We start from the raw sequence: 9619 nt of genomic DNA, 5'->3' as shown, positions 1-9619 counted from the left end.
CTTCCTCAAAACAGCCACCATACCTACATATTATGGCATTTCCATAGCCATTCCAAGATATATTGCCATGCAACTTTCCACTGTTCCGTTTATCATGACACTTTCATCATTGTCATATTGCTTTGCATGATCATGTAGTTGACATAGTATTTGTGGCAAAGCCGCCATTCATAATCCTTTCATACATGTCACTCTTGATTCATTGCATATCCCGGTACACCGCCGGAGGCATTCATCTAGAGTCATACATTGTTCTAGTATCGAGTTGTAATCATTGAGTTCTAAATTAATAGAAGTGTGATGATCATCATTTTCTAGGGCATTGTCCCAAGTGAGGAAAAAAAGAGAAAGGCCATAAAAAAGAGAAGGCCCAAAAAATGAGACAAAATGAGAGAAGGGACAATGTTACTATCCTTTTTACCACACTTGTGCTTCAAAGTAGCACCATAATATTCATGATAAAGAGTCTTTGTTTTGTCACTTTCATATACTAGTGGGAAATTTTCATTATAGAACTTGGATTGTATATTTCAACAATGAGCAAGAAAGTTGGATGCACACCCACTTAGTTTGTTTTGTTGAGCTTTCATATATTTATAGCTCTAGTGCATCCGTTGCATAGCAATCCCTACTCCTTGCATTAACATCAAATGATGGGCATCTCCATAACTCATTGATTAGCCTCGTTGATGTGAGACTTTCTCCCTTTCCACATAACCCCCATCATTATTCTACTCCACCCATATTGCTATATCCATGGCTCACGCTCATCTATTGTGTGAAGCTTGAAAAAGTTTGAGATTACTAAAGTATGAAACAATTGCTTGTCTTGTCATCGGGGTTGTGCATGATGAGAGAATTCTTGTGTGACAGAAATGAAGCATGACTAGGCTATATGATTTTGTAGGGATGAACTTTCTTTGGCCATGTTTTTTTGAGAGGACATAATTTCTTAGTTAGTATGCTTGAAGTATTATTATTTTTATGTCAATATTGAACTTTTATCTTGAATCTTTCGGATCTGTATATTCATACCACAATTAAGAAGAATTACATTGTAAATATGCCAAGTAGCATTCCACATCAAAAATTCTGTTTTTATCATTTACCTACTTGAGGACGAGCATGAATTAAGCTTGGGGATGCTTGATACTTCTCCAACGTATCTATAATTTTTGATTGTCCCGTGCTATATTATATTCTGTTTTGGAGATTATTGGGCTTTATTATATACTTTTATATTATTTTTGTGACTAACCTACTAACCGGAGGCCCGACCCAGAATTGTTGTTTTTTGCCTATTTTAGGGTTTCACAGAAAAAGAATATCAAACGGAGTCCAAACGGAATGAAACCTTCGGGAACGTGATTTTCGGAACGAACATGATCCAGACGACTTGGACCCTACGTCAAGACATCAACCAGGAGGCCACGAGGTAGGGGGGCACGCCTACCCCCCACCCCCCAGGAGGGACCTCCACCCTCGTGGGCCCCCTATTGCTCCATCGACGTACTCCTTCCTCCTATATATATCTACATACCCCAAACTACCAGATACGGAGCCAAAACCCTAATTTCACTGCCGTAACTTTTTGTATCCACGAGATCCCATCTTGGGGCCTGTTCCGGAGCTCCGCCGGAGGGGGCATCGATCACAGAGGGCTTCTACATCAACACCATAGCCCCTCCGATGAAGTCTGAGTACATTACCTCAGACCTAATGGTCCATAGTTATTAGCTAGATGGCTTCTTCTATCTTTTTAGATCTCAATACAAAGTTCTCCCCCTCTCTTGTGGAGATCTATTCGATGTAATCTTCTTTTGCGGTGTGTTTGTTGAGATCGATGAATTGTGGGTTCATGATCAAGTTTATCTATGAACAATATTTGGATCTTCTGTGAATTCTTTTATGTATGATTGGTTATCTTTGCAAGTCTCCTCGAATTATCAGTTTGGTTTGGCCTACTGATACGTCCATTTTGCATAATGATTTTATATCGATATTTATTGCATTATGGGTTGTTATGACACATTATGTCACAATACTTATGCCTATTCTCTCTTCTTTTACAAGGTTTACATAAAGAGGGAGAATGCCGACAGCTGGGATTCTGGGCTGGAAAAGGAGCAAATATTAGAGACCTATTCTGCATAGCTCCAAAAGTGTTGAAACTTCATGGAAGTCATTTTCAGAATATAAAAAAATACTGAGCACAAGAAGTTCACCAAGGGGGCCACACCCTGCCCATGTGGGTGGGGCGCGCCCTACCCCCCTAGGCACGCCCCCTTCCTCGTTGGCCCCCTGGTGGCCCTCCGATGCCCATCTTCTGCTATATGGAGTCTTTCGATGAGGAAAAAATCATAAGCCATCTTTCCGGACGAGACTCCGCCGCCACGAGGCGGAACCAATCCAGGGCTATGGTAGAGCTGTTCTACTGGGGAAACTTCCCTCCGGGAGGGGGAAATCATCGCCATCGTCATCACCAATGATCCTCTCATTGGGAGGGGGTCAATCTCCATCAACATCTTCACCAACGCCATCTCAACTCAAACACTAGTTCATCTCTTGTATCCAATTCTTCTCTCCAAGTCTGGGATTGGTACTTGTGGGTTGCTAGTAGTGTTAATTACTCCTTGTAGTTGATGCTAGTTGGTTTACTTGGTGGAAGATCATATGTTCAGATCCTATATGCATAGTAATACCCCTCTGATTATGAACATGAATATGCTTTGTGAGTAGTTCCGTTTGTTCCTGAGGACATGGGAGAAGTCTTGCTATTGGTAGTCATGTGAATTTGGTATTTGTTCGATATTTTGATGAGATGTATGTTGTCTCTCCTCTAGTGGTCTTATGTGAACGTCGACTACATGACACTTCACCATTATTTGGGCCTAGAGGAAGGCATTGGGAAGTAATAAGTAGATGATTGGTTGCTAGAGTGATAGAAGCTTAAACCCTAGTTTATGCGTTGCTTCGTAAGGGGCTGATTTGGATCCATATGTTTCGTGCTATGGTTAGGTTTACCTTAATACTTTTATTGTATTTGCGGATGCTTGCAATAGAGGTCAATCATAAGTGGGATGCTTGTCCAAGTAAGGACAGTACCCAAGCACCGGTCCACCCACATACCAAATTATCAAAGTACCGAACGCGAATCATATGATCGTGATGAAACCTAGCTTGACGATAATTCCCATGTGTCCTCGGGAGCGCTTTTCTCTATATAAGAATTTTTCCAGGCTTGTCCTTTGCTACAAAAAGTATTGGGCCACCTTGCTGCACTTTACTTACTTTTTTTACTTGTTTCTCGTTACCAATTATCTTATCACAAAACTATCTGTTACCTATAATTTCAGTGCTTGCAGAGAATACCTTGCTGAAAACCGCTTATCATTTCCTTCTGCTCCTCATTGGGTTCGACACTCTTACTTATCGAAAGGACTACAATAGATCCCTATAATTGTGGGTCATCAAGACTCTTTTCTGGTGCCGTTTCCGGGGAGTGAAGCGCCTTTGGTAGGTGGAATTTGGTAAGGAAAAATTTATATAGTGTGCTAAAATTTACTGTCACTTGTTACTATGGAAAGTAATCCTCTAGGGGCTTGTTCGGGGTATCTTCACCCCGACCAGTAGAGCAAAGCGTTGCTCCTCAACCTACTGAACCTACTGAAAATGAAAATGTCTGCTTCGAAATTCCTTCAGGTATGTTAGAAAAACTTCTAGCTAATCCGTTTGCAGGAGATGGAAGAAAGCATCCTGATGAGCACCTAATATATGTGGATGAAGTTTGTGGATTATTTAAGCTTGCAGGTGTGCCCGGTGATTTTGTTAAGAAGAAGGTCTTCCCTTTATCTTTGAACGGAGATGCATTGACATGGTATAGGCTATGTGATGATACGGGGTCATGGAGCTACAAACGATTGAAATTGGAATTTCATCAGAAGTTTTATCCTATGCATCTTGTTCATCGCGATCGCAATTATATATATAATTTCTGGCCTCGCGAAGGAGAAAGCATCGCTCAAGCTTGGGGAGGCTTAAATCAATGTTATATTCATGCCCCAATCATGAGCTCTCAAGAGAAATGATTATTCAAAAAATTTATGCTCGGCTTTCTGATAACAATCGCACCATGCTTGATACTTCTTGTGTCGACTCTTTTATGATGAAGACTATTGAATTCAAATGGGATTTATTGGAAAGAATTAAACACAACTCTGAAGATTGGGATCTCGACGAAGGTAAGGAGTCAGGTATGACACCTATGTTTGATTGTGTTAAATCTTTTATGGATACCGATGTTTTCCGTAAGTTTAGCACTAAATATGGACTTGATTCTGAGATAGTAGCTTCTTTTTGTGAGTCTTTTGCTGCTCATATTGATCTCTCTAAGGAGAAGTGGTTTAAATATCATCCTCCCATAGAAGTAAAAGTAGCTGAACCTATTAAAGTTGAAGAAAAGACTATCACTTATAATGATCCTATTGTTCCTACTGCTTATGTTGAGAAACCACATTTTCCTGTTAGGATAAAGGATCATGCTAAAGCTTCAACTGTGGTTCGTAAAAGCAATATTAGAACCTATACACCCCCTGAGCAAGTTAAAGTTGAACCTAATATTGCTATTGTTAAAGATCTCTTGTCTGATAATATTGATGGGCATGTTATTTATTTCTATGATGAAACTGCTAGAATTGCTAAACCTTGTACTAAAGATAAACCTAGACCTGTGGTAGGCATGCCTGTTATTTCTGTTAAAATAGGAGATCATTGTTATCATGGATTATGTGATATGGCTGCTAGTGCTAGTGCTAGTGCAATACCCATTGGCTTATACAAGAAATTGTGCATGATATTGCACATGCTGAGTTAGAAGATATTGATCTCACAATTAAACTTGCCAATAGAGATACTATTTCACCAATGGGAATTGTTAGAGATGTTGAAGTCTTGTGTGGGAAAACTAAATATCCTGCTGATTTTCTTGTTCTTGGCTCCCCACAAGATAGCTTCTGTCCCATTATTTTTGGTACACCCTTCCTGAACACAGTTAATGCTAAGATAGATTGCAAAAAGGATGTTGTTACTATTGGTTTAGGTGATATGTCTCATGAATTTAATTTCTCTAAACTTCGTAGACAACACCGTGAAGACAAATTTCCTAGTAAAGATGAAATTATTGGTCTTGCTTCTATTGCCATGCCTCCAAGTGATCCTTTAGAACAATATTTGCTAGACCATGAAAATGATATGTTTATGAATGAAAGAAGGGAAATAGATGAAGTATTCTTTAAGAAGGAACCCATCCCGAAACACAATTATTTTCCTGTTGAAATCCTAGGGGATCCTCCTCCACCGAAGGGTGATCCTGTGTTTTAGCTCAAACCGTTACCTTATACTCTTAAATATGCTTATCTTGATGAGAAAAAGATATATCTTGTTATTATTAGTACTAACCTTTCAGAGCATGAAGAAGAGAGATTATTGAAAACTCTAAAGAAGCATCGTGCTTCTATTGGATATACTGTTGATGATCTTAAGGGCATTAGTCCCACTCTGTGTCAACACAAAATAAATTTGGAGGAAGATGCCAAACCGATTCATGATCATCAACGACGGCTGAATCCTAAGATGAACGAAGTGGTAAGAATGGAAATACTAAAACTTCTTGAGGCAGGTATAATTTATCCCGTTGCTGATAGTCAGTGGGTAAGTCATGTCCATTGTGTCCCTAAGAAGGGAGGTATTACTGTCGTTCCTAATGATAAAGATGAGTTGACCCCGCAAAGAATTATTACATGTTATAGGGTGGTAATTGATTTCCGCAAATTAAATAAAGCTACTAAAAAGATCATTACCACTTACCTTTTATCGATCGAATGCTAGAAAGATTATCCAAACATACTCATTTTTGCTTTCTAGATGGTTATTCCGGTTTCTCTCAAATACCTGTGTCAGCCAATGATCAATCAAAGACTACTTTTACTTGCCCTATTGGTACTTTTGCTTATAGATGTATGCCTTTTGGTTTATGTAATGCACCTGCTACCTTTCAAATATGCATGATGGCTATATTCTCCAACTTTTTTGAAAAGATTTGTGAGGTTTTCATGGACGATTTTTCCGTCTATGGATCCTCTTTTGATGATTGCTTAAGCAACCTTGACCGAGTTTTGCAGCGATGTGAAGAAACTAATCTTGTCTTGAATTGGGAAAAGTGCCACTTTATGGTTAATGAAGGTATTGTCTTGGGGCATAAATTTTCTGAAAGAGGTATTGAAGTTGATAAAGCCAAGGTTGATGCTATTGAAAAGATGCCATGTCCCAAGGACATCAAAGGTATAAGTAGTTTCCTTGGTCATGCCAATTTTTATATGACGTTCATTAAGGACTTCTCAAAAATTTCGTGGCCTCTGACTAATTTATTACAAAAAGATATACCATTTGTTTTTGATGATGATTGTGTATAAGCATTTGAAATACTTAAGAAAGCATTGATCTCTGCACCTATTGTTCAGCCACCTGATTGGAACTTACCTTTTGAAATTATGTGTGATGCTAGTGATTATGCTGTAGGTGCTGTTCTAGGGTAAAGAGTTGATAAGAAATTAAATGTTATTCAATATGCTAGTAAGACTCTAGATAATGCCCAGAGAAATTATGCTACTACTGAAAAAGAATTCTTAGCAGTTGTCTTTGCTTGTGATAAGTTCAGACCTTATATTGTTGATTCTAAAGTAACTATTCACGCAGATCATGCTGCTATTAAATATCTTATGGAAAAGAAAGATGCTAAGCCTAGACTTATTTGATGGGTTCTCTTGCTACAAGAATTTGATTTGCATATTGTTGATAGAAAAGGAGCTAAGAACCCCGTTGCAAACAACTTGTCTAGGTTAGAGAATGTTCTTGATGACCCACTACCTATTGATGATAGCTTTCCTGATGAACAATTAAATGTCATAAATGCTTCTCGTGCTGCTCCATGGTATGTTGATTATGCTAATTATATTGTTGCTAAATTTATACCACCTAGTTTCACATAGCAACAAAAGAAAGAGTTTTTCTATGGTTTGAGGCATTACTTTTGGGATGACCCACACCTTTATAAAGAAGGAGTAGATGGTGTTATTAGACATTGTGTACCTGAGCATGAATAGGAACAGATCCTATGCAAGTGTCATTCCGAGGCTTATGGAGGACACCACACTAGAGAAAGAATGGCACATAAGGTATTGCAATCCGGTTTTTATTGGCCTACTCTCTTCAAGGATGCCCGTAAGTTTGTCTTATCTTGTGATGAATGTCAAAGAATTGGTAATATTAGTAGACGTCAAGAAATGCCTATGAATTATTCACTTGTTATTGAACCATTTGATGTTTGGGGCTTTGATTATATGGGACCTTTTCCCACCTCTAATGGATATACACATATTTTAGTTGCTCTTGATTACGTTACTAAGTGGGTAGAAGCTATTCCAACTAGTAGTGATGATCATAACACCTCTATTAAGATGCTTAAAGAAGTTATTTTTCCAAGGTTTGGAGTCCCTAGATATTTAATGATTGATGGTGGTTCACATTTTATTCATGATGCTTTCCATAAAATGCTTGCTAAGTATGATGTTAATCATAGAATTGCATCTCCTTATCACCCATAGTCTAGTGGTCAAGTAGAATTGAGTAATAGAGAACTCAAATTAATTTTGCAAAAGACTGTCAATAGATCCAGAGAGAATTGGTCCAAGAAACTTGATGATGCATTATGGGCCTATAGAACTGCATATAAAAATCATATGGGTATGTCTCCTTATAAAATGGTTTATGGAAAAGCATGTCACTTACCTCTCGAACTAGAACATAAGGCTTATTGGGCTATTAAAGAGCTCAACTATGATTTCAAACTTGCCGGTGAGAAGAGTTTATTTGACATTAGCTCACTAGATGAATGGAGAACCCAAGCCTATGAGAATGCCAAATTATTTAAAGAAAAAGTCAAAATATGGCATGACAAAAGAATACTAAAGCGTGAGTTTAATGTAGGTGATTATGTATTATTATACAACTCTCATTTAAGATTTTTTGTAGGAAAACTTCTCTCTAAATGGGAAGGTCCTTATGTTATGGAGGAGGTCTATCGTTCCGGTGCCATAGAAATCAATGACTTCGAAGGCACAAATCCGAAGGTGGTGAACGGTCAAAGAATTAAACACTATATCTCAGGTAATCCTATAAATGTTGAAACCAATGTTATTGAAGCCGTAACCCCGGAGGAATACATAAGGGACACTTTTCGGAACATTTCAGACTCTGAAATGGAATAGGTATGTGGTACGGTAAGTAAACCGACTCCAAAACAGTTCTGATGGCAATTTTCTTCCGTTTTGGAATATTTAGAAAAATAGAAAAATAAGAAGCAGTCCGGCAAGGACACGAGGGCTCCACAAGGGTGGAGGGCGCACCCTACCCCCTGGGCGCGCCCCCCTACCTCGTGTGCTCTCCGGACTCCGTTTTCTTGCACGTTACGTATTTTGGTCGGTAAAAATTCATTATATAATCTCCCGAAGGTTTTGACCACAGTATCACGCAAAAATCTCCTGATCTTGTTTTGAGTCGTTTCTGCTGCAGATTAGAGCAATATGTCATCCCATGATTCGGAAGGAGAAAGCTATGTGGCTGATTATCTTGTAGACCCTAAGGTCTATGTTGACGTGGAGCACTGTGGTTGGACTACGGAAGAAGAAGAGGACTATGAACCCAAGGGAAGGGAGGAGACGAGCTCAGATGAAGATGAAGTCCCATTACCCTAACCTGGGGACATGCATGTGGAGTTCAAAAAGTCAAGCCTCCCTGATAGAGCAAAGAAACCTAACATCAAGTTTATCCCTTTTCGCCTCTTGCAGGAAAACAAAAAGGAATTATGCAAGAAGATATTAAACCTTGAGCAGGAGATCAATGACCTAAGGGATAAAAATTCTATCCTCAAGCGCAAATTAAGGAAGAAGCCTACGCCATCAACAAAACCAACACTCTCTTCACCAACAAAAAGGAGACATAATCACATGGGTATGGGCACTCCCCGTGGCAACTGCCAAGCTTGGGGGAGTGCCCCGGTATCGTATCACCATCACTTTTATCTTTATCATTTTTCTTAGTTCGATCCTTTTGATAATACCTTGATCTAGTAGAATAAAAGCTTTTAGTATGATCTAGTTGTGAGTTTTTCTTTATGATCCTTCTATGTAATCGAGTCCGTGAACTATATATAATAAAGATTAGTGTTGAGTCAAGGGCTTGATTATTTTTCCATGATCTTGAGTGAATAAAAGAAAAGAGAAAGAATAAAAGAATAAAAGAGATCATATGGATCTTATGGAGAGTAATGAGCTTTGAGAGTTGACAAACATAGTTTTTGTCATCATTGCAATTAATAGGAAGTAATAAAGAAAGAGAGGTCTTCACATAAAAATATACTATCTTGGACATCTTTTATGATTGTGAGCAGTGATTAAAATATGACATGCTAAAGAGTTGACGTTGGACAAGGAAGACAATGTAATGGGTTATGTTTTCTTACATCTGAGATAAATTATATTGTCATGGATCATCCAACATGATT

Source organism: Triticum aestivum, chromosome 4A (genome assembly GCF_018294505.1).
Source record: "Triticum aestivum cultivar Chinese Spring chromosome 4A, IWGSC CS RefSeq v2.1, whole genome shotgun sequence".
Taxonomy (NCBI): Eukaryota; Viridiplantae; Streptophyta; class Magnoliopsida; order Poales; family Poaceae; genus Triticum; species Triticum aestivum.
Note: the sequence above shows the minus strand (reverse complement) of the source record.